We start from the raw sequence: 26,620 nt of genomic DNA, 5'->3' as shown, positions 1-26,620 counted from the left end.
CGCTTCCATTGGGCACCTCCTGCAAGTTCCTGTTGGAAATATCCGCCACACTTCACGGAGGCTATGACCACTGCTTCATCATTCCAGAGCCACTAAACAGGCCTTCTGTAGTGGCTCAAATGTGAATTATTCGTTAAAGAAAACACAATATAACCATCCAAAACGAAGCTTGATATATAACCCAACATGAACTAAAAATCAAAACTACCCCAATTCATCTAATGATAGGCAAATTGGGCTATAAAAAACTGAAAATGAGGAAGAGCCACTTTACAATCTTTCCCCCACATTGAATTAACTCAAAGGTCATGTGTTTCATGGCCCTCTCAGATTTTGTTTAACAGTCAATGATGCGTTGTTTGTTGGAAAATAGAGAATGAAAGCTGGTATTTCTGCCATTTCCCAGCCGCTCTTTGGAGCGCGTCAAAGAGTGCCCAGAGCGAGCCGGTACCCAACTTTGCTTAATCATTGCCACTTTGCTGAAAGCCTCTTCTGGTTGGCTTTCCCTTTCGTCACAAAGACGGTAAGCTAATCAGAAAGGGTTTTTTTTTAATGCCATCTTAATATGTCGGCGCCTAAGCAAAGTTGGCCATCAAGCCTCGCCCCTGTATGTCCCCCCAACGGGAAACTTTCCAGTGGGGGGCTGCCGCTTAGATGAATGTGTAGAAAATCCTGCAGTAAAGTTTGCTACCACTGTGGCCCAGACGAGCAGCCGACCTCAATAACTCGAAAAGTTCGAACTGTTGCTACTGGCTCTTGCGTATACATAAATGTATGCACTACTACTCAGTAGGTACGGTAGGCTTTTGCGTTCATCCGAATATATCTTCCTTCCTGGAAATAGGAAGTCGGCTGGTAATATGGGCAAGCTTAAGAGCAACTATAAACGAGCTAGCTATCGGGTACGCACTCACAGCCCAGCAGGGTATCATTACCCCCAACACGGACGAGATAATAAAAGTAGCGGAACGATTTTACACCAGGCTGTATGCCAGTGCCGTTAGACCAAGGGAAATTACTGAGCGTACATGCTTATCTCGCGATGATCCCACTAGTAACCAAAAACGAATTATAGAAGGTTCTCAAGGGCATAAAATGAGAAAAAGCTGCAGGTGACGACGGCATAACCGCGGACCTTTTAAAGGAGGGGGGAGGCGATTTACTGTAAAAGCTTACTGCACTACTTTCGGAATGATTAACGGTTCTAAAAGTGCCCATGGCGTTGGAAGCGCCACTGCAATTCTGATTCACAGGAAAGAGGACACAAAAGATTTTAAGAACTACAGACCCATATCAGCGTATACTCTCAGTTGTATACGAGCTGTTCACCAAAGTAATAGTTAACCACATATGTTACAGCCTATAGATTCCCAACAACCCAGCGATAAGGCTTGGTTAAGGAAAGGATGCTCAACAATTGACCACATCCGTGTCGTCAATCAAGTGATAGAAAGCAGAGTATAACGAACATGGCCCTCATAGACTACTGAAAAGCGTGTGATTTAGTAAACACCACAGCAGTGCTGGAAGCATCGAAAGACCAGATGGTTGAAGATACTCTTTCAAGGAATAGACATAAGACTCATAAACGACATATGCAAAGGATTTACGGGAAGAATAATCCTTCACGAGCAAAGCGACAAATTACCGATCCGTGAGGGCGTACGATAAGGAGATACCATCTCTCCAAAAATGTTCACAGCATGTCTATAGGGGGTATTCACGAAGCTTGAGTGAGAAAGCACAGGATTACGGATAAAGGGAGAATACTTGATCCCTTTCAGGTTTGCAGACGACACGGTCTGGCTGAGTGAGTCTGCAGAACACATGCAAAGATTGCTTGAGGAACTACAATTAGAAACCGTGGCCGTGGGGATAAATATAACTATGAATAAATTTAAAGTAATTACGAATAAACATGCCGCAAGCGTCCTGTTCAGCCTGTGTAACAAAGCGCTAGCACAAGTAAACGATTATAACTACCTCGGACAGGTTGTCCGTGCTGATCGCAACCACGAGAAAGAAATCTGGCGCAGAATAGGAATGGGCTGGGATGCCCTCGGCAAGCATCCCCAAAAGCTAGGCTACGTACTGAAAAAAAAAAAAAATTCGCTCCGAGATAGAACACAGTGGGCCCCTGGCGGCGGCGGTACGAACCGCTCCCAGTGTGGATGGCGCTCTCGCGTCGTCTGCTCGTTCACGTTACGCGCGGCGCAAGACTCGTGCTGCACACGATCAAACAACGAATATGTGTACTTTTTTGGCAGTAAGCAATGACATAGTTTCCTCTGCTTGCGCATTTCCTCTAGAGACTCAATAATCAGCGGCCGTTGCAGGTTAATGCGCTGGTTTAATTCCACGAAACATCTTCACCGTGGTGAAACGTGTTATACGTGTGAAACGTGTTATAAACATTGCTTCGACACATTTCACTTTTCTTATTGATGAGTGCAGTCGTCTGCCGTCCCGGGAACGTCAAAGGGTGCTTTTTGAAGGTGGCGTGGTGGTTATTTAAAGGATAAAAGTGAAACGGGTAAGAATCGACAAGACCAGCGCTTACCCGTGCATTTGCCACACCCTTCTACAATGGCGCTGTGTAATATATAGAAAGAAGAAACAAACAAAAACAATTACACTGCACACGACCCGTGCGCTATCGCCCATACATTACTGGGGCCGTATTTTACACCCGCAAGCGCCTGTGTGATCGAATGCTTGCCGTACCCTTTCGAAAATAAATACCATTTTTGGACAGTCATTGGTTATTACGTTATATTTAAAATACGTTTCTGTGGATGCGCAAGAGTATTTCGGGAAGATTTATCGGTAAGATTAAGCAGTTGTGAGTTTGAGCCTGTCCTGTGGCATTTCGTGTGTAATTTTCATATATCCCATTTTCAAATCCCGACATGAACCACCTTGTCTAGAAAGGTGTTTCACTCAGCATAACCAAATGCCTAATATGGTCACGTCCTAACCTCTTAAAGGGACACTGAAGTGATATGTAAACATCGCGGGATTACTAGCGCAAATTGTAGTCCGGAGTCCCCAGGCCATGTTTCGACCACTCTAGGCGCGTTTACGCGATTTTATTTAGTAGAAAAACTAATTCGAAAATGCTGTCCTCCTCTCTTTACGCTCGCCCATTTTCTGTGGCGTTTTCGTGTGACGTCAGGAGGGGATGAGCTGGCAATTGGCTGCGCCACGGCTGCGCTACTGCACGGCTCCCCGGCCGACAGAGTCAGTCGGGCCAGCGTTTCGTCCGCCGGCCGCCGGCGGGTCGTCGCAATCAAGGAGGTTAAAAAAAAATTGCTTGGTCGCAATTCGTTCGCTTAGTTGAAACGAAGCCAGGACACGTTTGTGAATGGAAGAATGTGCCTTTCTTTACTTGGTTTGTTTGTACTCTGTATCTAGCTCCAAGTCAAGGTCGCTTCACACAAGTGCTGCACAAGCGCACATGCGACGCTTCGCTGACTGGTACGCCAGTAGGAAAATATAAGGCCTCTTGAAGGCGGGAGAAGAGTCAGCGAAGTCAATATAGGTACTAAGGAAATAAAATCAACTGATATTTTTACCGTACAGCGTAAAACTAGGGCGCGGGAAGCACTTTTTTGCGCTGGGCGAACAAGCACAGCGGTCAGCAGCCCGACTACGCATCTGCGAACGCTTTTCCGTCTACGAAATGCAATTGCTAGACGTGAGCTACTGTGGAAACTCGGGCGACGCTTACTGCACGATCGCAGTACAACAAATAGTCACCTAAGCTGCTTGAAATGCCAAAACTAAATAAAAATGTAAACCGGTTGTACAATATATACCATATATTAGCAAGGTCTCCGCGTTTCGCTCCGTGGCTCAGTGGTCTGAGGCGTAGGTATGTCGCCGCGAATTTTTTGCAAGTTACGAGGTCGAATCCCCACAGGTACGTGCTTTTTTTTTTTTTGTAAGTTAACTTTTTTGTTTTCCGCCGATGTTTTCTATATTGAGTTCACCTTTTTTTGGGCCGCAACGTGCATGGCTACACGAACTAGTTCACAAAACGCGCGCAGGCTGGCACTGGCGCGCTAGCGAGTTCTCGTTGGCGTGCTGTTGCCATAAGCACCGACTGCTTGCAGGCAGTGGGCACAGGCCAGAATGAACAGACCCTTGGCCTGGTGCGAACACGCTTTTTACGATACAGGCATGAGGGAGGCAAGCTCCAAATATGGGGGAAAAGCGCATGACATTTGGGCGTCTGCGGGTACGCGGAGGGCGTTCATGCACTGCGTAGGTCTCGGCTAGTGAATGCTACGACTACAAGCCGTCCTGGGAGGCTTATCTTGTGCATTTTACAGCCGACAACATGGCAGAAGCGCGGTACGATGATTACTGAGATATTGAGAATGCCCATCCAACAACGCCATTGGTTATGTTTTACAGAACCGAAACCGAAACCGAAACTTGTGTGATTGCTAACCTTGGGCATCGCCCAATCACGGCGCCCCTCCTCTCAACGTCACAGCCTTAGTTGGTGCGGCCGCCGCAAACCGCGCATGGTAGTTTTTCTTCTTTCGCGCTTTGTAAAATAATTACCGATTTGTCAACCGGATAAACGATGAAAAGTGTGCTAATTTGAGCCAGTCTACGCAGTGCAAGCAAAAACGGGAGCTTGACAAATTCACTTCAGTGTCCCTTTAACTAAGTCTACAGAAGGAGGAAAAATCGCATAATATAATGCGCGTTGTTGCCCACATGTGTGGAGGGTGTGTGCCATGACTCACTGGATTTTTTTAATATTTTCCACGATGCTCGGTTTCAATACAGTTTTGAAAAAGGCGAGCCATCATTCCTGATCAATCTCGGACCAAAAGGTGGGTTAATCAGTTTTGAAAATACTGGCGTCTACTCGTTGAAGTACTGCTTTTTCACCGCTACCGAACACGACGCCTAACGTACTTTCAATTGCAATGCTGATAACCAACGTTTGGCTTTTCGCGTTACATGCATTCTCTTTTCGCTGCGCTTGGAACGTCGGCAGAACCCCCCCCCTCCCCCCCAAAAAAACAAAAAAAAAACAACTTAATGCACAGAAAAGTTTATCCGTGCCGTTTTTAGTAAATCTTCAAGATATAAATGCTAAGACAAAAGCGAGGTTCAGTTTACAGCACAAAGTAGTCACCGGGAACCCGTTGCGCTGTTTCGTATCGAGAAATAAAAAGGGAACGTTTTACTACATGTGGAACAGGTCAACTTCATTTGCCATCTTTATGGTTCGTAAGCGACATTACGCAAGGATGCAAACATATCTCGCTGTTCTGTTCGATTTTAAAAGGAACGCAAATGGTCAACAGAGCAGCCGCAACAGAAAATCTGTGCTCACTGTGAGGTCCCATAAGCTTGGTATTACACACTGTACACCTGCTTGTCACTTTGCAAGTCTAGCTAAACAGGAGATGTTGATTGTACAGCGCGCATTAGCAATTAAATTCGCAAGTTCACTTGCGACGAAAGCCTTGCATAAGTGATTCGACACCGTTATTCATCAAACCTGCCTTCACAATCACTAAAATTTGATTTGAATAAAGCTGCGCGCAAAGAACCCGTTAGAACGGTAAAATTCAGTAATTTTATGTTGCGTTTCGAACACAGAAAAATATTGTAATCCCTTAGAAAACATTTCGGGGCAGTTAAGTCGTGTTACCACTTCAGGGCATCCCACAAACGCAATAATGCGTCATATGCTACCAGTGAAAGCGATTGAAACTGCTGTTGTAAACTAAATTCCGGAGATCAAGGCTGCCTGATTTTTTGCCATTTGTGATTTTATTTAAGGCTCAAAGCCATACTATGGAAAGATCGAGCTTGCTACGAGCCACGGCGTACAAGTTCATTGTCATTATTGCGGCCGTTCTGAGATTCCCGATGGGTTGCCGCTTTATTGGCGTAACAATGAAAACTTATTGGCGCTTCTATGCTATACATTGAACGTTGAGGAACCGAACTACAGCGTACCACTCTCGTCTGCGCCTCTTTCGTGCGCACATACGGCACGAGAAAGGCACGAAGCGCGCCCACAGCGTGCGTTCTCCCGGGCCGCTCAGCGGAGCATCAGCGCGACGCTGTCGCCACCTACATGTCGATCTCGCGCCAGCGTCCTGCAGGTGATGACATATGGAGTGGAACCATGGCGCGTTACTAAACAACTTGAAAGCAAACCTAGGTCGCTTTACGGAAGGAAGGAAGGAAGGAAGGAAGGAAGGAAGGAAGGAAGGAAGGAAATAGATAAATAAATAAATAAATAAATTTTTCAAGCACCCTTAGTCCAGGCTGCGTTCAAGCCAGGAAACCTGGGAAGGAATGAAGGAAGGAAGGAAGGAAGGAAGGAAGGAAGGAAGGAAGGAAGGAAGGAAGGAAGGAAGGAAATAGATAAATAAATAAATAAATAAATAAATAAATAAATAAATAAATAAATAAATAAATAAATAAATAAATTTTTCAAGCACCCTTAGTCCAGGCTGCGTTCAAGCCAGGAAACCTGGGAAGGAATGAAGGAAGGAAGGAAGAAAGGAAGAAAGGAAGAAAGGAAGGAAGGAAGGAAGGAAGGAAGGAAGGAAGGAAGGAAGGAAGGAAGGAAGGAAGGAAGGAAGGAAGGAAGGAAAAATAAATAAATAAATAAATAAATAAATAAATAAACTTCAAATTTCAGGCACCGTTCGTCCAGGGTGCCTTCTTTGGGAGCCAAGGAACCTGACAAAATTATATTTAAATGCCGCAGACATGAATACGGGGCAGCTGTTTGTATCACGGTTGATTTTCTTAGTGTAGATATCTGCAACACAAAGTAGACAGCGGCTTGGATTACATTTCGACCCGAGGACACCTTCGTCGCCTTAGACAAAACAGCGTGAAGCTTACCTTCCTTTCGAAGGCCGGCAAACATGTAGACCAGCCTTATCTGCGAGCCCTCCCACTCACCTCTCACGTTGGTATTTATGGAGAACATGGTTCTCTATTGCCTTCAGCAATATCTCAATAATGGAGTGCACCGACCTGCATTGCCTTCATCAATATCTCGACGAAACCCAAGCGCTTCCTCAGTCTATGACTGGCTATCGCTCACACCTATACAGCCAGGGCACACTGCTTCAAATATACGAGGACCTGTCGCAGTCTGCTAGTTTTGTACGAAGGAATAAGCTTGCGCAAAAGACGAGGACGAAGAGAAGAGAGGAAGAGGCGAGCGCACTCGTGCTAGTTTTGGTTAGCTTAAAGCCTTCCTCTCTACGTACCTCACAAGGGCGTGTAACTGTGAGGATCACAATGTTCTGCACTCAAAGCTAAGTGACATATTGGGGTCGCACATGCACAATTACATGATGGACTTACTGCGATCGCGTATCCTTACCGTACAAAGCGGTGACCATATATGGTCGAGGCTGTACCTCACCCTTTGATAGGCATTCCTCAGGGAGCAGTCTCTTCTCCTACATTATTCAACCGTGCAACGCGTCATACCCACCGTGCTCTAGCGCTAATGCCAGAGATCCGGTAGTCTCTTTATGCTGATAAAGTCACTATCTGAGCACAAAAGTGTTTTTAAAAGGAAAAAGTTGGGCAATAAAAACGTTGCCTTGTTTTGATGTTTCAGACGGGACCCCCCTTTTTCAAGGGCCATCGACGAACGAAACGTTAAAATAACCGGAAAGTTTAAGTGCGCCCTTTTTACCTCTCTCCCTCTCTCCGCCAACTCCGTACATATGAAGACCTGACTCAGGTCGAAACGTTGGAATAAAGTCTCAGAAGAGTGTACTTTTACTTTGTGCATATTCCTGTTGCAACTAAGTACTACACTTCATAACTATATATATATATATATATATATATATATATATATATATATATATATATATATATATATATATATATATATATATATATATATATACGTGTGTGTGTGTGTGTGTGTGTGTGTGTGTTCGCAAATATATAGAACCATAGAACAGACACGTACGTACAGGCGCAGAGCCATAGTTAAACTCCCTCTTTCTCCCACCCAGACTGCACGTTCCGTCGAGACGACGAATTCGATCCGCCGATTACACATCGACTTTCGCCGCGGCTTGCTTCGCAAGACGCCTCTACGTTCTTTTTTTTTTGTTAACTTGCTGCTCAGCTCGGCCATCATTCCGCATATGGCGCCACCAGGAGAGGCTCTCGGAGCAGGCGTATAGTGAAAGCACACGAGAGGAGGAGAGAGGGTGAGAGAGAGAGAGAAGAAAAAAAGAGGAGACCCACTTTGTGTGCCCGAATGGACTCGGTAATGCCGTAATGATAGTCAAGGATCCAATTTTGAAACGCCGAGAAAGGGGGACATGATGGGTGCGTGTGCGTGCGTGTGTGCGTGCGCGCAGTCGTTGAGCGTGCAGCAGCAGCTGCCTTGGTTTCTTCCCACCCCTCCTTCCTCTGTCATGTTTGCTTCTTTTCCCCTCCCTCTCTCGCTGAACTAAAATTACAGGCGGATGCAAAAATGGCCGGTTGTTGATTTGCAAAACTGCGTACTTGAGACGAAAGTTGGGGGCTTCGTCAGACGCTCTACCTCTCCACTTTCTTTCACGGCGCGCTGGCGTGTAGTGTGTCACACTCCGCTTATTGTGAATGAACGCGTAGACACACCGTAGCGCGGGCTGTGACTTCGGTGGAATTGTGGGAAATTAGGCATACGAAGACCGCGTGGGGAAGACTGCGGGCTGTATCGAGCAATTAAGGTTAACTATTTGGGAATCCTCGTTAAAGAAATTAATCGGAACTGGAGTCTGGCTTCGTTATAAATGATACTTTGTTAAAATTGGATGGGGTGTCCTCTCTACACTCTGCAATGGAGGCCATAAAACACTTCGAATTCAGCGAGATTTTGTAATAACGAGGGGTATGAAACACAAACAAAATGGAGTCTTGAGCCACTGAAGGTTTGGTGGCGCTTGTGTGAATTAAGAACACGGCAGCATTTATGAGGATTAGGCTTCACCTCTTCGTGTTTAACGTGATGACGAAAACGCTTTCGTGCTTCTCTTTCCATTATGTATACTGTCATGCGAAATAAAGGCAAGAAGAGAAAATAGGTCTGACACCTGTCCCCGTATACCTCTTCCCTTCTGAAATGAAAATTGATCCCCAAAAGTGCATCAACTTCATTTCATCCTGCACAACAGTCGAGGCTGTGAGCACTTACTAGGGCTAGGTTGAGGCTACAGTTCTCGGCAACGTGCTCTCATCCACGTGCGATTGGGACCACGGCCCACGCCTTTCCAGTCCTTGTGCATACCGTCACCTAAAGCGACTACTGGGTACGCTATCTTTTGGCGTTATAGCGTACGCTACCTTTTGGCCAAAAGATCTATAGTCAAAAGATAGCGAACGCTATCTTTTGGCTTTCCTTCCCGGAACCCGCAGCACCAGTCGTCGGTGACCGGCTTTGCGGCGACGCGCAGGATACGACGACGCCTGGGACTCCAAGCGACCGAAGAGTTGCATTCAGTCCCTTACCACTTTCCCCTCCCCTACAAATCTCCTTACCAACCCACCGCTTTTCTATAGCTGATCCCAAGCGGAACAAAATGGAATAAGCGTGTTCTCGCTCGCTCGCTCACTCACTCACTCACTCACTCACTCACTCACTCACTCACTCACTCACTCACTCACTCACTCACTCACTCACTCACTCACTCACTCACTCACTCACTCACTCACTCACAAAGTAACTTACTAACTTTACTAACTAGCTAACTAATTAACTGAATAACCAACCAGCCAACCAACCAACCAACCGACTGACTGACTGACTGACTGACCACTTGCTACACTAACAAACTAAACTAACCAACTAGCTTGTCCATGCCTTGACACGGGGGGGTCTCTCCGCCGTATACACTCCGCGTGTCTTCATGGGGAGACCACCGGAGTGCACTTAATTTACCCTATGCACTTGGTAGGCGTGCCTTCCTTGCCCTGCCTGGCTGCATAGCAGTGGGCTTACCGCGCCCATAGTGTGAGAACGCAAATAGCTTTCCACCACCATATGTAATAGTGTGTGAAATTATGGCACTCTACCGCGAGTACACCCTGTGCGTATGAGTACTTGGTGGAGGCACTGTAGCGGTCCCCCCCTCTGTGTTTGTGTAAGCTGAGGGGACTCCACCACGTGTGAACGCGTGTTGGCCTCTCCGTAGTGCACTGCGCTCTTCCCGTGAAAGTTCGTAAGTGGCATAGAGTGATTTCTAAACCTTGCATCCAGTTCCTTAGCACCACCAAGGCATTATATGTTCCATGTCCTAACTAAGTTCAAGGCACGTGGTGAGTGAAGGGAAAAATGCGCACGCATTTTGCAATGTACCCGGAAATGTAGACAAACAATGCCTTTAAGGCCCGTTGAAAAAGTCTTCGGTACATCGGATAATTCGTTTCAGGTTCCAGGTTTCAGGTTTTATTGAAAAATATTTGCATACAAGAAAGAATAATAGCAATTAGTATTACAGATGGAGGTCCCCGAGTTTACACTGCCGGGGGGTCCTCCTGTGCCAAGTACAAAAAAAAAAAAAACGTACACACAGGCAGGTAGAGCAGGCAGGTAAGCAGTATGAACCAATTACACCTTAACGATGGCAGTGCACTGTTAAGTGCAGAGCACTTTAGGCGCTAGCTTTGTCGTCCTAGCTCGCTCGCTCGACCCAAGTATATAAAGCCCAAGGCGGCGTCCCCGGGGTAACGCTGTTGTTCGCGGCGTACCCCTTCACGCCTTCACGCTTGTAAAACGTGTCAGCGCTTGTCCTGTTTCCATCGCCCTTAGTGCTGTCTGCCTTGAGCTGAGAAGATGAACATTTCCGATTCGTTAGATTTTCAACGTGACCACCGAAGTCGACTGCGACGTTGCTCGCTGGGCTTGTCTGCTTGGAACCCGCGGATGAATGGTAATCGTAGACCATGAGATATCTTGCACCTTGGCGTAGTAGTAGTAATGAACGTTTAATGAGCATGAGGTGTAGAACAGGGGAGTGGAGTCATCTTCCTTGGTCCAGGAGGCCGCGAGTCCGCGCTGACTCCAGGGCTTTAGTCACCAGGCCTTGCCAGATGCCGGTTTCGGCACAAACAGGGGAAAATGACGTTGGAGATTCCATCACCACACACTTAAAAATGGATATATGATATTGTTAGGAAACTTTTCTTGCACGTTATACCAAATCCCTTCCCTTGCACTCTGAAATACCACCAGAGCAAGGAACACTTTTCGGGCTACCACAATCGTCTTGAAGAAATCGCGTGTCGCTATTAGAAATTAGAAACATTTTTTTGCTCTCACAATGTTAAGGAACGCATTCGCAAGCATAACTTAATTCAGAACTAAACAACTACGCATCCGGGATTAATATTGCGAGACATTTCACGCAGCTGTATAGTCGCGTATTCTAGTGTGATTGCCGATTGCATCGTGCGAGACGTGACGTCGAGGTCTGCGCCGTGTAGTTAATCATCCTCGACCACGTCGAGCGGGAGCAGCTATCTGCGGAAATGACAACCCTTTCATTCACGCCGACGCTGGCCTGGCATACATATCGTGAGACCGCGTATACTATAAACTTCGCTTACTGCGGACAGCTCCGAGTTCGCTTAGGGCGCGCAACCCGCCCGGACTTCCGCCTATTGTGGAGGCAAAATTGACAGCGCACACTAACCAACGGAAAACGACGACGATTGGCGTTATTTGGGGCCGCTTTGCTCGCCCTTTCCCCCCTCCGTCTCCCCCCGAGCCCACCCGACGGCGAAATATCGACGCCGTGAAATAAGCCGTAATTTCCGCCTGCGGAAGACGAAGGCGAGGAGGGTTGTGCGTAGCGAAGCCCTCGGAGAAAAAAAATACTAATAAAACGTTGGAAGAAGAGGGGGTGAGGGCTCGACGTCGGCCGGGGTTTTCGCGAAATGATAGTGTTCCGTGTGGCACACACACGATTGTTAATTGTGGAACACGAAAAAGATGATGCGCGCCGCGCGTGCGTGTTGTACACGCCGCGGACGAGAGGGACAGACAACGCGTCCGGACTCTTCGTCGGAGGCAGGGAGGAGAGACAGCGACTTCTCTTAAAGTCCTGTAAGAGGGAGAGGAGGCGGGATCTACGGACCGATTTGGTTCCCCTGCCTCCCCCCTTCAGCGAGACGAAATGGTCTGGCAGCTCGCTATGGGCCAGTGTACTTAAGCCGGCGTTCGTGTCTCTCGCCGCCGCGTGCACTGGGGCGATTATTATTATACGGTACTTTTCGTGCGGGCAATTTGCACTTTTATGATATCGCGTGGAAATAAGCGCCAAAGTGGCGGGGACCCCCCCTCCCGTCCGTCGTTGTCGGCGGCGTGGAGGGGGAGAGAAAAGTGCAGCATAGGAGGAGAGAAGAAATGATAGTGGAAGAGTGGTCCCGGAGAAATAATACGCGAGCGCCGGCGCCAGCGAGCGCGAGCCTCTGGCGCACCGCGGCTGCAGAGGCCCGCCAGAGCCGGGCACCGGCACCGGAGGAGAGACAACGTGCCGTTGTTTCCGCGGCAGTCCACGGAACCCCGAGACGACCGACACGCCGGGGTGAAGACGTCGTCGTCCCGGTAAGAGACCGGAAGGGAAAAGTCGACCAGCTGTCGTGGGCTCCGTGTGGTACAACGCGGACGTGGAGGCCACCTGAACACTTCAAAGCAGCAACCTGAAAGCATCTCATGGGATGTGGAAGAGGCTGTGGAGTAGGGGATGACCTGGCTGCATGCTCTGAAGACGTCGTCGTCCCGGTAGGAGACCGGAAGGGGAAAGTCAACCAGCTGTCGTGGGCTCCGTGTGGTACAACGCGGACGTGGAGACCACTTGAACCCTTCAAAGCAGCAACCTGAAAGCATCTCATGGGATGTGGAAGAGGCTGTTGAGTAGGGGATGACCTGGCTGCATGATCTCCGGCCTGACACGCCAGGGGAATGCGTCGTCGACCCTGCAAAAGGCCGGCAGGGGAAAGGCTACCAGCTGTCGAGGACTCTTGGGTGCAAAGCGGACGTGGAGGTCACCTGAACTACTGGAAACAGCAACCTGGAAGTGTTTCGTCGGATGTGGAAGCTCTAGAGTACAGGATGACCTGGCCGCATGCGCTCCGGACTGACACGCTCGAATGAAGACGTCGTCTACCGTTCCGATACCGGAAAGGGAATGTCGACCGGATGTGGTGCGCTTGGTGTTACACAGTGGACGTGGAGGTCACCTGAACCGTTTGTGGTGCTAGGTGGACTTGGAAGTCACCTGTATCCATGACGGGAGCAACCTGGCAGCGTCTCATCGGATGTGGAAGAGGCTCTAGAGTATGATGTGAACTGGGCGCATGCGCCCTGGGTGCTTTGTGGCGCAGCGAGAGTCTGCAACGTGGACCAAGGAGAAATCATCCGCCTGGTAACTAACCGTCTGGAAGTCCAACTACGAAATGTGAGAGAAAGCGACCAGCTGAATTGTGCTCTGTGGCGTTTAATGATCCTGGACCTCAGCCGTGACATCCCACTGTCTCGTGCGACGTCCCCCTGGTGGTGGAATGTTGAATCTTTGGAGTATGACGAAAGCCTATCGCATGCTGTGGATTCTGGCACCGATCTGACGTGGAGTTACGGCGCTACGGATCAGGGCGAAGGTTTAGGATGCTGCGAGGTCATCATTTCGCCGCATGTGGTTGTATACGCTCTTCCGGCACAGCAACAAGTCAGCATAGAAATCTGGGAAAGGCGGATACGCCTCGGCAATACGAGCCGTAAGAAGCACCACCTTAGTGGTAGGTGGGAGCCGTATATAGTCGCGGAGAAAGCGGGGGAATTCGACGTACCCCGAGAAAAACAGACCCCACTGTGCGCAGATTGTGGTGGTGGCGTAGGCATTCGAATACTATTCAACCCTAAGAAACAAGCTAACCGATGCAAACTCCCGTGGTGTCGACGGGCAATCGTGGCTGCGGCATGTGGATTATGGCGATCTATGTGGAAGCTTGATGGTTAAAGCACGAGATACAGACAGCATAGAACCTTCAGCGCCGAGCAATGTATTTCCAGCAGTATACGTAGAAAGCTGTCAACGAGTGTGCGTTCGGGTTAATGACACGGAAGGAGTACTGAATGGAGTACCTGAGGGAAGAGAAGGGATATTTGTGAATCATAGAGTCATTTTAAGGATGCTAGCATTCGGTAGAAGGTGGAAACAAGAAGGTGTAGAGTGCCGCCCGTTTAGGGAACGCACGCATATAATAGTGTGAAAGGAGACCTCCTCACTCGGGAGGGAACGAGCCAAGGGAAAGGAGTCGTACGAGCCAGAGTATCCGGATAAAGATGCCCGAGCAGCACGAGAGATTGATGGGGCATGTCCCAGATCCGACGCCCAGCTGGGAAGCTGCAAGGCTATTGAGTTGCAAAGCAGCACGCCAGTTGAGGTACGGTTTATGCCGCTTTCTTGGGGGCGAGAGCTGTTGCATTGCAGATTCCCCGACCCGCTTGGATGTAGAAACCCAGCAGTTCCACGGCTACAATACAACGGGCATGAGGTTTTGACACGCTCATTATTTACATTGTAATCGTAGATCTGCAAGGCATAGCACGCCAAGAATGCATTAACCCACCATGATGAGCGTCTCTATGACTCGCGAACCTTTCGAAATCCCGATGCTAATGAAAAGATATAAAAGAATACCGAAGAAGGCTGCAAAAGCGCCCGTCTGGCATGTGCTTTGTGACATTTTCCACCGAAATATCACAGCCCACAGGCCGACACCACACTCCAGCCACCGCATGGGTTACAGTCATGGCATGACGACTGGAAATTTTTGTAGGACGATCGTGCCAGCTTCAGTGTCCACCTAATACTGAACGGAAGTGTTTTCGCTCTATGTGTGCGTTGAAGAACCTCTACCGCCGCCTCGAGCACGACGGTGGGTGTTCATTGGACAGGTAAAACGCGTGTCTGCTGACCAGCGCGCCGCCTGTCGCCTCGTTCAGCAACCTCACTCAGAGCGCAATCGTTGCCTTGCAAGTGGACCAACATCGTACCAAGCGGGCCTCTTTCATCTAGGTGCATTGTGTCAGCATGTGTTGCAATGCATATGATTTACACCCGAAATGAAATACGAAAAGAAAAGAGAGCATAGATTTTAGGTACAGAAAGTGCGCAGCAAGAACTTGTTACGAGTTGTGCTGCACCGACTGCTGCGGGAGCGACTGCGGATTGTACAAAAAGGTGTGTGGTTACTGCACGACGTGATCGCCGTCCTTGGCGTATGTGCTTCCAGTGACGACGTCATCCCTGGAGGGACTTACGAAGAGCGAAGGATTTCTCGCCTCTTCAAGAGCAGCAAAGAGGTGAAACGAGGTTTGTATATCTCACGCGCTCTTGTTGCCTTTCGGTCTATGCGTGATTTGAATGGCGTGTCAGGTGCAGGCAAACACTGTTCGAACATTCGATATTTTAACTTTTTTTAAATAAATTATACAAGATTGCTTTGCTCTAGTGCTTTGCACAGTTTTATTCTGTAAGAAGCGGTGTTTCCTTCACCCAGAAGTTCGGACTTTAGGGGGAGTATTTTGAATCCAACCGCATAATAAGCAACTTTTATGTCATACCAAAGTCGACATCACATAATTGTGGAATCAGGCAACTACTGGCAGACAATACACTGACAACATGTTTATGAATGCGGTCCAGCAGGAACTGCAATTCGGGCTGTATAGCCTCTTATACTAATGAAACATATGCTCCAACTGTGTTGCGATGCGCATGTGGGTTTCGTGCTTCTTGAGCCCAGGTTCATTTATGGCTGGAATGGGACAACTCTATTCCACCGGAACTCTCAATGTCCCCATGTGAAAAGATGCCAGAATTTCAGATACCTCTATGAAACTTCAATTGCGTCGTGCAAAACGAGATGGCGCCACGTCTCTAGCCTGCGGGATTTTCTCTTCCGTCACGGTTATCTTTTGCACCGTCACCATTCGTTGCTAGTGTTAGCGCTTTAAACGAGCACCGTTTCAAATTTGGAACAGAATTTTTAGACCTGGAAGCCCACAGTTCTTCCAACTGAAAGTTTGCGTTTGTTTCCAAACGGCATCAATGGATTAGTACGGGCAGCCTGGTAACATCATTCGGCGACTCCGCAAAAGTGCCTGGAAGAGTCACCATGCCCTTCTAAATACAATAGACTTTCTTGGGATGCCTAAACGCGAAATTTTTTTGTCCATCTCTCTGTTACTCGATTCAATAGCCTGGCTAAGAACAGTCCAAAGAACACCTCAACACCAAGTGTGTTTATGCCAGAACGTTCAAAACTGTGAAAACTGCTGCTATGACCCATGCATGTCCAAATTATTCAGCGCAAAGTAAACACTAGTCATATTTGAGGCAGAATACAAGTACGCAATCGAAAATGCCAGCGTTCTTTTAATTAAGAGTACACGTGGAACTCGTTTTTTTTTCTATTACAAAAATACATTAATAGCGGTGTCGATGATAAGCGAGATCAACGCAAACACAGAAACATAACGTGTCGTCTGCTTCAGCTGATCCAAGGACAATAGAAACAACAGTTCCCAACAGATGGCGTGCGAGCGGTGCGAACGCGGGAAAATTGAACTTAATTGAACGAGACTCCATTGCATTCATTATGTGAGGAGAAAAAAGTAAAAGGGAAAAGGGTGAGGGGTGGGATGATAATGGGGAGAGAGGGCTTGTTGTTATGTGGCGCGGCGGCGGAAGCCTGTCGTCTTTTGACGACTTTTGCAGCGAAGCGGGCGTATACGCGGCCTGTCTTTTCTATGTTTCCTAATTTTCTAGCTCTTTAAGTAAATGCAGTATGCGCTTTAGATTGCCGTATTCGATATCCTGCCATAGCAATGTCTATGTTGAAACGAGGCTGTATGCTGCTGTGGTTATAGACCCTGCAAATGTGAAATCATTTCTTTTATTTGAGTTTTTCTGAACCTCGTACGAGAGAGGCACACTCTACGAACGAAGACAATGCTTCGTTAGGCATTTAGATCAACAGTACATCAGCTAGCATACTACTTAGGCGAGAATGTACCGCGCAGAATCGACGTCTTCACCCGCAATGACGCAGCTGGCCATTTCGATGCTCTTACTTTTATGTATTTTTTGCAAATGGAGGTCACGTACCAGGATTTCACGGCGCGATACCGCGACGTAATATTAACTTTTTAAAGCCTTTTCGCGAACATTAAGTCGCGTTCGTTGTACGTGGTCACCAGACACGTATGCAGTTGAACCTCGTTATAACAAAGTAGTATCGTGGTAGTAAATTAGTTCGTTATACCCGATATTCGTTGTAACAGAACAGGTAAAACTCGGCTGCAACAAATCAGCCATCTGGCTCGCGCAAAAATTCTAGAAACTAAAACGCATCATTCTAGGTTTTGAACCTGCTATAAACGAGGTAATCCTTAGCTTTCTCCTCGTGCAATTTCAGGCTAAACAAACCATATCATGAGAACGCGAAATTACAACAGAACGAAGTTCGTTTGACAAAACGGGCATGCGTTCTTATTTATTTGAAGAAAGATGTGATCGACGTCTGTTTGATTTTCACATCACTGAGCACGATGAAGTTTTTCACAGTATCCACCCACGAAAGGGCGTTTCTACTTTTGTAGTTTTACAAACTATGAAAAAAATGCTGTTTTCTATTTTTATTTTCTGTTTTAGCGCTATATTTCTAGTTTTGACCGTCGCGCGAGCCAAATATTACTTCGTTATAACCGATATCACACGCTGCTCTCGCGGCTTTTATTTCGCTATAAAAATCATCAGTATCAGTGAAATAAAGCCTGACCAAGCAAAGTTCGTATTTAGTTCGCTATAGCCGATGTTTTGCTACGTCAGTGTTCATTATAACGAGGTTAGACTGTAATACGAATGGCGGACAACAGGGAACGGACAACGGACGGACAAGGGACGGACAACGCGAAAGCGCGGCTATCAGGATACTCAAGGAATGCTGAAGGCCAAAGAGAGTGATGGGGTGATGAAAAAAAGATCGCGCGAAAGGAAATGGTCGAGCTGGCACGCAAAGGATAGAAACGAGTTGAATGGAGTCGGTGTCGGTAGAGTCCATTCGAAGAGGCCCACGTTTAGCAGTGGACATTACTACCTATTTTATAAAGATGGTTATAACGATTATAGGATAACAATCAGCATAGGTATAATTGAGAATTCTGCAATTGGTAAAAACAATTTGCAAAGGTTTAGGTTTCAAGTAACGTGGGGATATCAACAGGGAAATATCCTTCGTCTTTAAGCCGGCCACCTGAAAATATTTGGAAGCAACATAAACTGTAAGTGTATATTATCAAGTTCGGCACTGCGAATCGAATACGAATAGCAAAAACTGATTGCACAACGAATCGAATGCCTTAGGGTTATATTATCTTTGGTATGGTATGTAGATATCTTCTGAAGCATTCCTACAAATAAAAATCATACACCTTTCCGGTAAACGAGGACGATGGTTGACCGCGAAGGTTTCTCATGACGGATTCTGTGGTTGTCGTCTGAGTTCCGGACAACACATCGGGGCTTTAATGTACCGCTGCTTAATAAGAAAATGCACAGCAAATTTACAATAAAAGATTAAGACAATACGACAAAGCATTTGGACAGAACTTTGGCATACACTGCCATGGTGAAATGTGCGTAGCTCATACATGCTGTGAATACGCGGAGCAAGCATTTGGTGGTCCTCCTGTCCCTAAAAAGAGAATAGGCAAACTCTGGCTGGTATGACCTTACTGCAAGCCATCAAGCCATAACTCTCGATTCCTCACCTATGACAGGAAACTTCTTTTCAGCTTGTAAATTTAAGTTGTTTTCCACCCCAACCAAGATACGCCATCTACTAGTTTTAGCGTAAAGCTACACCGGGGTAGGCTTTTCGCACAGCTTAGGCGTCCTGCCAGAAAGCTAACCCAGAGGGCCTTGCCGTGCAGTGAAGCTTGAAAGCTTGCTTGTCGTGCGGCAAAGCCACCCTTTATACCTCTACTGTTCGGAGTATTTCTTCTTAAATTTCGAATATTAGAAAACTTCGCATACTTCGAAAGGTAAAATCGCGCTGCGAACCAAAGCGCACAGCGAACACTGTTCGCACACTGCCCGTGTTTTATTTGGTGGCACCGCCATAAAAGAAATAACAATCTGATTCGGGAAGAGTAAGCTGAAGAGTGCGTCCCTCAGGGAAAGAGCGAATTTAGAGAGGGAGAGAAAACCAGAAAGAAAGAGGCGTGTGGGAGAGCGAGTGATAAACAAAAAGAGAAAGAGAATTTAGCGTGTTCGTCGCGTTTCCACCAGATGGCAGCACCCGTTCTTTCACGTCGAAAGCGGGGCGTATGCAGGCGCAGACGGGGTCGTCCGGATCTGCCTCCATGCGGATCTGCTCCGATCGCTCCAGCCGCGGGATTTGAGGAGTGTCTTGGGTGCACTCAAAACCTAAAATTTGAGCACAATAATATCCTCAGTGCACTCCCCTTTTCACACTCAACCGAGTGCATTCAAAAACGTAGCCTGTGCCACGTTTTTCCCGGCGAAAGGCCGTCCTTCAAGGCGGACCGGTGCAATAGCTTACCTGACAGACTTGCACCGCTTCGCCCACAAAGCTTTGCCCACAAAATAGTCACTGTGTGCACTATATATTAGAGCTTTCAATATTTCGAAAAGTGCAGAAGGAAGGTTCCTGTGGTGTTCTTTGCAGGCAAATTTGTAGCGCGTATTCCGTGGTTCACTGATATCGTAGCCGTGAGATGGGTAGCGCACTAAGGGTAACTTCGGGCGTACGGGTGTTAGGGGGGGCGTGTTGGCTGCTCCCTCGCATCGAAGTTGGGGCTTCAGTTACCCGCATAAGATGAGCTTAGGAACAATTAGCCCTTAATTTCCGGCAGAAAGGATCCTGAGCACGTGGTCACGGTTCGGTTCCATGTCGCGGGCGCTTTAGGGGCGAAGCCACTTAAGACCGGGGCTGTTGGCGTCTCCTGTCGTCGTCGTAATCTTCGCCTCATGTAGTCACGGCACTACAACATCGGGAAACTCGTGTACGCCTCGCGCTAGAACGTAAAGCGTACTAAAAGACACCGGGGCACTAGTTTACGACTCGCGCTACAGAGCTTCGTGCTTCAAAGACAAGAGACTTTTACAGCGAAGCTGTCTAACTCTACCCCCAACGGTTTCATCTCCGTTGGCAAAAACGCCAAGGCGCCTAGAATACACTTATACACTGCATGCTTCGCCCCTTCCCGGGTTCACGTTACTGGAGATGGCCCGGGATATTTTTGTTGGGGCACTTGTGTGAAGTTGGGATTCCTGTGCAGAGGTTTTGCCGTGCGCCAGGCGCCATCAGGCCGGCATAGAATGCTTCTCTTTGAAAACACGGGCTTTTTTATGATGTATGTAAAGAAAAAAAAGAACCACATGTGTGTCAAGATTGCGGAGAGCGTTAAAGATTCCCACTTGGTCTACAGAATCTCGTGGCTCTCTTCGGCCCGTAAAACCCAGATTTGAACTTTAGTTGTTCCACGAAACGACTTACACCCCCTACACCATTCTCGGCCTCCAAACCAATTATGTAGACGCCCATGCCCGCAACCCAATGTTGAGCCTTATATAGTATACCCTCAAAAGCAAAAACTTACTTTACGATCTCGCGCAAAGTTATCTTTCAGCAAAGTAACAAAATAATTACCTTTCAACTTTGGGTGTCTCCGGCTGGCGTGTTTGAAGCGTAAAAGGCTAATTGTCGCGAGAACGAATTTACATAACATTTGCTATGCGCCGTCTGAAAACAAAAGTGCTCTCCGAGGCACGCGTGGAGATGGAGCAATTAGCGCATAAATTATTTTAATTACGTAACCTTGAATATCATTACTCGGAGCTGTTGGCGACGGGAACATGCAGGCTGTTAAGACCGCGGCAACTATTACACTGTATGTGACTCAGTTCAGCTACGTAGTATCAAGTCACATAATCTTTTCTGTGACTGTTGGCGCCATCTAGCGTTCGAGTTCACCAGGAATGAAGAAAATGGCAGTCAGGGATTGCTTACTAATCGCGAGTTTGGTTTACAGAATATACACCACGTAAGGCAGTGACCTGTAACTGAAGTGCTTGCGCGTGCACTAAGTAGAATTAAACCCTTCCATATGTTATAACGAAGTTTTAACGAAATCGCCTTGTTCAATTTCTCGTGTTACCCGTAGTTTTTCGCGGTCCCCGCTACGCTGATAGACAGTAAACCATCCCCCCTTTTAACGAATTACCCTTATAACGAAGTTCGTTTTCTGAACCGTGGACTACCTAATAGTGAGACCCGCCGCGGTGGCTCAGTGGCTAAGGCACTGAGCACGAGGACGCGGGTTCGATTGCCGGCCGCGGCGGCCGCTTTTCTGATGGAGGCGAAAAGCAAAAACTCCCGTGTGTAGAGATTTCGGCGCACGTTAAAGATCCTGCAGGTGGTCAAAATTAATCTGGAGCCCTCCACTACGGCGCGCATCATCGCCTGCGTTGCGTCGGCACGTTAAACCTTAAAACCAATCAATCACAGAGAGGGTTTGCTGCCCTTCTATGCTGTCAATATGAGGAGTGCGCCCGAAAAAATAGAAAATATAGACAAGATTGTGCGCACAGGCAGTTTTTCTGCTGGGTGGAGGCGCATATCTCGTTATATGACTGAACACGATAAACGCGATAATCCGCATCCCTACGCCGCAAGTACGCATCCGTTCCGCAGATACTATTTCTGTAGAGATCTTGCAGAGCAGTCGGTTGTGAAGGGAGCGGGATTGTCACAGTTAAGCCTTTTCGAGCTTTGTAAACAAACGCCGAGGAGGACCCATGTATTCGATGCGTTGAACGATATATGGTTTTAACTGCTGTTAGGCCTAACCCTGTGTGTTACAAGCACTGCCACACCCGGTATTATGTGGCTATTGTGAGGCATATTCCATTTTTTTTTTACCGGTGTAGCCATGCTAAAAAGGAACCCTTACACGCAGGTATGTGTGCATGCACGTCTGGTTAGCTGGAGAAGAAAACTGAAGAGATGAATTTGGCTGAAGCAGGATGGGAACTTCATCTTGTAGCAACCGATGAACGGAGATTACGGTGATGGTAATTATGCATGTAATAAAAACATCGTTTCAATTCAACTCGTGCGAGTGGTATATTTGTTGTGCATGCGGCCTTTACTCTAACGATATAAAACAACACGTTGTTTTGGGCATGTGCGGGGGTGGGGGGAGTTCCTTCAACCGTTTTCTTCAACCACGGTGATATCCAAAGACGAAGCGTGCACAGCCGTATATGGCATAGAGCGTGCTCAGGGATCACAAGTGTGTCGTGGTGTACGTCTGTTGCTTAGGGCCAGAGATAAGAAAAATGAAAAGAATGTGCTATCACGCATGCTGTGCTGCCCATCGCTACGAAGGGCACCCGAATCCTACAAACGAAACCGAAACCACCTTCCGGCTGTCTGCCGCCATCTGGCGTGTTCCCCCCATTGGCACACAACACTGGGGCAAACCCTCGCCCTGCTTCGACTATGAACCCGGGTGTGGTAGCCCACTTCAGAGACAATGAGCCAAGGTGTGGCAGCTGGTCGCACACCACTGCCTTTTTACGGCATGGACTGTTGATTTTAACCACCATGTGTATTCTTATTCAGTTTATCATAAAGTTTCGGTTTTAATCGTCAGTACTGTCGTCATCAATCAGGAAAGCAGGCGTTCTTGGCGTGAGTCGAGGGCTGCCTGTGAGGCCTGCATAGTAAAAAGGCAAGGTTTCGTCGCCACCGGACGCCAACCCACGCTTTCGGACGCCATCGGAAGTTTACGGACGTTTAAGCAACGCTCCAGTGCTTGAGGATACGTCGTTACTGCAAGGCATCTTTCTGCTTCGCCGCGACAATCGCCTACACCAAGCACGGTGCACGCTACAAGCGCTCCAACTCCCGACGGCACGCGAAACGCAAGGTGGGCTCATATCACGTTTCTCCGCACGGCGTGCGTCCACGAGAGACTCAGGCGCTGCATGAAATACGAGCCTTCCCGCCGCTGGCATGGACGACGTTGAATCAACATGCCGGGGCGCCAGCGCGGGAGCTGCGAGTGGGGCCAGACCACGGCGAGCAGTCAAGCTCTCGTTGAAGGCGAAAGAGCAGTACGAGGCCGACCGGGAAGAACACTGCACCGAACTAGATGCAGCTTGGTCAAATGTTGAACGCGTCTTGCGAAAGCTGTCGGGCGCGGAGCAAAGGGAGTTTGAAACCACCGAGGACACGCTTCGTGCGAGCTTCGCAGAATATAAAGACGCAGCTGCCAAATACGAGGCTTTCTTGGTGACCACGAACTGTCCTGAAAGCTTACTACAACGCGACCAACAAAAGGAAATTGACGCCAAGCGTGAGGAGCTCGTCATGGGAGGCCTAGACAAGTTCCGTGCGGTTCGCAACACCGCGCAGGACACAACGTCGCAGAGCTCTCGGTCCACCCGTTCCGAGCGGTCTTCGTCATCCCAGCAAACCAGCTCGTCTACGATTACCGTAGCGGCGGCGCAGGCACGCGCAGCAGCAGAAGCGGCCAAAGCGAAGGTGCTTTTCAGTCGAAAAGAAGCAGCCATGAAGTTGGAGAGGGCCAAACTCGACGCTGAGCTCGATATTTTGCACCACGAAAAAGAGGCAGCTGCGGCAGACGCGCATGCGGGTGTTCTGGAGGCTGCCGCGGAGCAGGATGGCGGGGAGAGCCTTCGTGCGCTCCCCTTGCTTGACTCAAATAAGCGCACTGAGGGCTACGTTCTGGCCCAAGCCACCACGCATGACCCAAGGCATGTCTCTCCGGAACCTCGCATGACTGAGGCCGATCACGGAGATGTCCATGATGAAGTGAATGTGCATGCCCGGATTGAGGAGCACCAGACTAGCCGACAGGCGGATCAGCTATCAATGAACGCCTTGGCCTCAGGCGGCGCCAGTTCCGAAATGACCGGCGTCGTAAAATTTCTGTGCCGGAAGGACCTCCTGTCAACTAGGATGACACGGTTTGATGACCGCCCCGATGGTTTTCGGGCATGGGCATCCTCCTTCAAGGCAATGACGAGTGACCTCGACCTTTCTGCCCAGGAAGAGCTAGACCTGCTCATCAAGTGGCTTGGGCCGGAGTCGTCTGCACAATCTAGTAGGCTCCGGTCCGTGTACGTGCAAGACTACGAGGCAGGGCTAAATGCTGTCTGGAAACGGCTGAACGACACCTATGGCAGTCCTGAGGTCGTTGAAGATGCCCTCATGAAGCGTCTAGAAGACTTACAGAGAATACCCTATAGGGACAACGTGAAGCTCCGAGAACTTGGCGACCTCCTCCTTGAACTGGAGACAGCGAAGGCTGACCCATACCTTGCTGGTTTAAAGTACTTGGACACAGCACGAGGTGTCAACGCCATCGTTGCAAAGCTTCCACCTGGGCTTCAGGAGAAATGGATGTCGGCGGGCTCAAAGTATAAAAAAGACAATAACACCGCATTCCCACCATTTTCATTCTTCTCAAAATTCGTTAGAGACGAAGCTGAAATGCGGAATGACCCGAGCTTCATACTCCGTCAGCAGAATACTTTGTCTGACATCCAACCAAGGAGGGAGAAGCAGGCTTCCAACGCCGTCAAAGGAAAGACAACAGTGTCCTCCAGGAAAACTGATGTGGATTCGAAACCAGAAAGCTGCTACGCGACAACCCTGAATGCCGACGGACAAAAAGAAAAGGAATTGAGGGACCTAAGTAAGTGGTGTCCCATCCATAAGAGACCACATTCTCTCGAAAAATGCCGTGTGTTCCTTGGGAAGACATTCGACGACAGCATCACCTTTCTGCGAAAGCAAAGGATTTGCTTCAAGTGCCTGAAGTCTACGAGCCACTTCTCGAAGCAATGTGAGACAGCCGTTAGGTGCTCTGTGTGTGACTCTACCGAACACCATGCAGCGCTTCACCCGATGGTTACACGCACATACAGCCCTTCTAAAGCTGCAGAAGGAGAAGACAACACTCAAGAGACAGGAGGAAGCGTAACTGCTACGCGCACCGAAGTGGGTGACAAGGGAGATCAAAGCAAGTCTTGTGCGAGGATCTGCCTGGTGAACGTAACCCATGACTCTCAACCGCAAAAGGCAGTAAAGGCTTACGCCATTTTAGACGACCAGAGCAATCGGTCACTGGTGACGTCGGAGCTCCTAGATCTCTTCCGTGTTGATGGGGTACCCACAGGCTACACTTTGAGGACATGCTCTGGAATAACGGAAGTCACTGCAAGGTTGGCGAGCGGCTTCTCGGTTCAAAGTGTGAGTGGTGACGTCGATCTGAAGCTTCCACCGTTGCTTGAGTGCAATGACATTCCTAACAGCAGGAGCGAAATACCAACACCTGAAGCTGCTCGGTGCTACCCACATCTCCAGTCGATAGCCTGTTTCATCCCTCCGCTGGAACCAGAGGCAGAGATATCGCTTCTTCTTGGCCGGGACATCATTAGGGCCCATAAGGTGCGTCAGACATGCAACGGTCCGCATGATGCGCCTTACGCCCAGAAGCACGACTTAGGCTGGGTGATAGTTGGGAATATTTGCATCGGCCGGACGCGGAAGCCAGGTACCATCAACGTGCTGAAGACTCACATCTTGAGCGACGGACGTCCATCTCTGCTAGAACCTTGTGACAACCATTTTGTGGTGAAAGAGCACCCTGTCCTGGCGTCACCCGGCAAGCATGATCCCACGCTGGATTACGGGTTGGCAACGGAACCGAAGAACTTTGCCTGTACGCTGTTCCAAACGACTAGTGAGGACAACGAGCTCGCTCCCTCTATAGAAGATAGAGCATTCCTTGACATAATGGAAAACGAGTTCGTCCAAGATCAGTCTAACAGCTGGGTTGGTCCCCTTCCGTTTCGCATACCGAGACCCCGGCTGCCAAACAACAGGCAACAAGCCTTGTCCCGCCTTCTCGGACTACGTCGCACTTTGCGTAGGAATCCTGAAATGAACGCGCACTTCGTGGCCTTCATGAAGGAACTGTTTGTGAATGACTATGCAGAACCTGTTCCACCTCTCGCTGATGGCAAGGAGTGCTGGTACTTGCCTTTGTTCGGGGTGTACCACCCTCACAAGCCAGAGAAGATCAGGGTCGTCTTCGACTCCAGTGCTCAGTACAAAGGAGTGTCTTTGAACAGTGTCCTTCTCACAGGTCCGGATCTCACAAACAGTCTCATAGGAGTGCTGATACGCTTCAGGAAGGAGCCAGTGGCAGTGATGGCAGACATTCAGCAAATGTTTTACAGTTTCTTTGTCCGTGAAGATCATCGCGATTTTCTTAGGTTCTTGTGGTTCGAGAACAACGACATGTCAAAAGAGATTGTTGAATACCGCATGAAAGTGCACGTCTTTGGGAACAGCCCATCGCCCGCTGTGGCTACCTATGGACTTCGGCGAACGGCTCGACAAGGCTCACTGCTGTACGGGGAGGAAGCGGCGAAGTTCGTGGAAAGAGATTTCTACGTCGACGATGGCCTCAAGTCAG

General features: G+C 48.5%; 1 long non-coding RNA gene across 1 annotated transcript in view; it reads left to right on the top strand.

The window, feature by feature from the left end:
- Positions 1-12,218: 12,218 nt before the first annotated feature.
- LOC144142700 (uncharacterized) overlaps positions 12,219-26,620 on the top strand; it is a 61,988-nt gene continuing 47,586 nt past the window's right edge. The window contains exon 1 of the long non-coding RNA XR_013317032.1: positions 12,219-15,389. This is a non-coding gene — a long non-coding RNA (uncharacterized LOC144142700). The remainder of the gene's footprint in view (positions 15,390-26,620) is intronic.

This window comes from Haemaphysalis longicornis, unplaced genomic scaffold (genome assembly GCF_048455015.1).
Source record: "Haemaphysalis longicornis isolate Haplotype H1 unplaced genomic scaffold, Haemaphysalis longicornis Haplotype H1 scaffold_6, whole genome shotgun sequence".
Taxonomy (NCBI): Eukaryota; Metazoa; Arthropoda; class Arachnida; order Ixodida; family Ixodidae; genus Haemaphysalis; species Haemaphysalis longicornis.
Note: the sequence above shows the minus strand (reverse complement) of the source record. Positions and strands in the feature narration are given on the sequence as shown.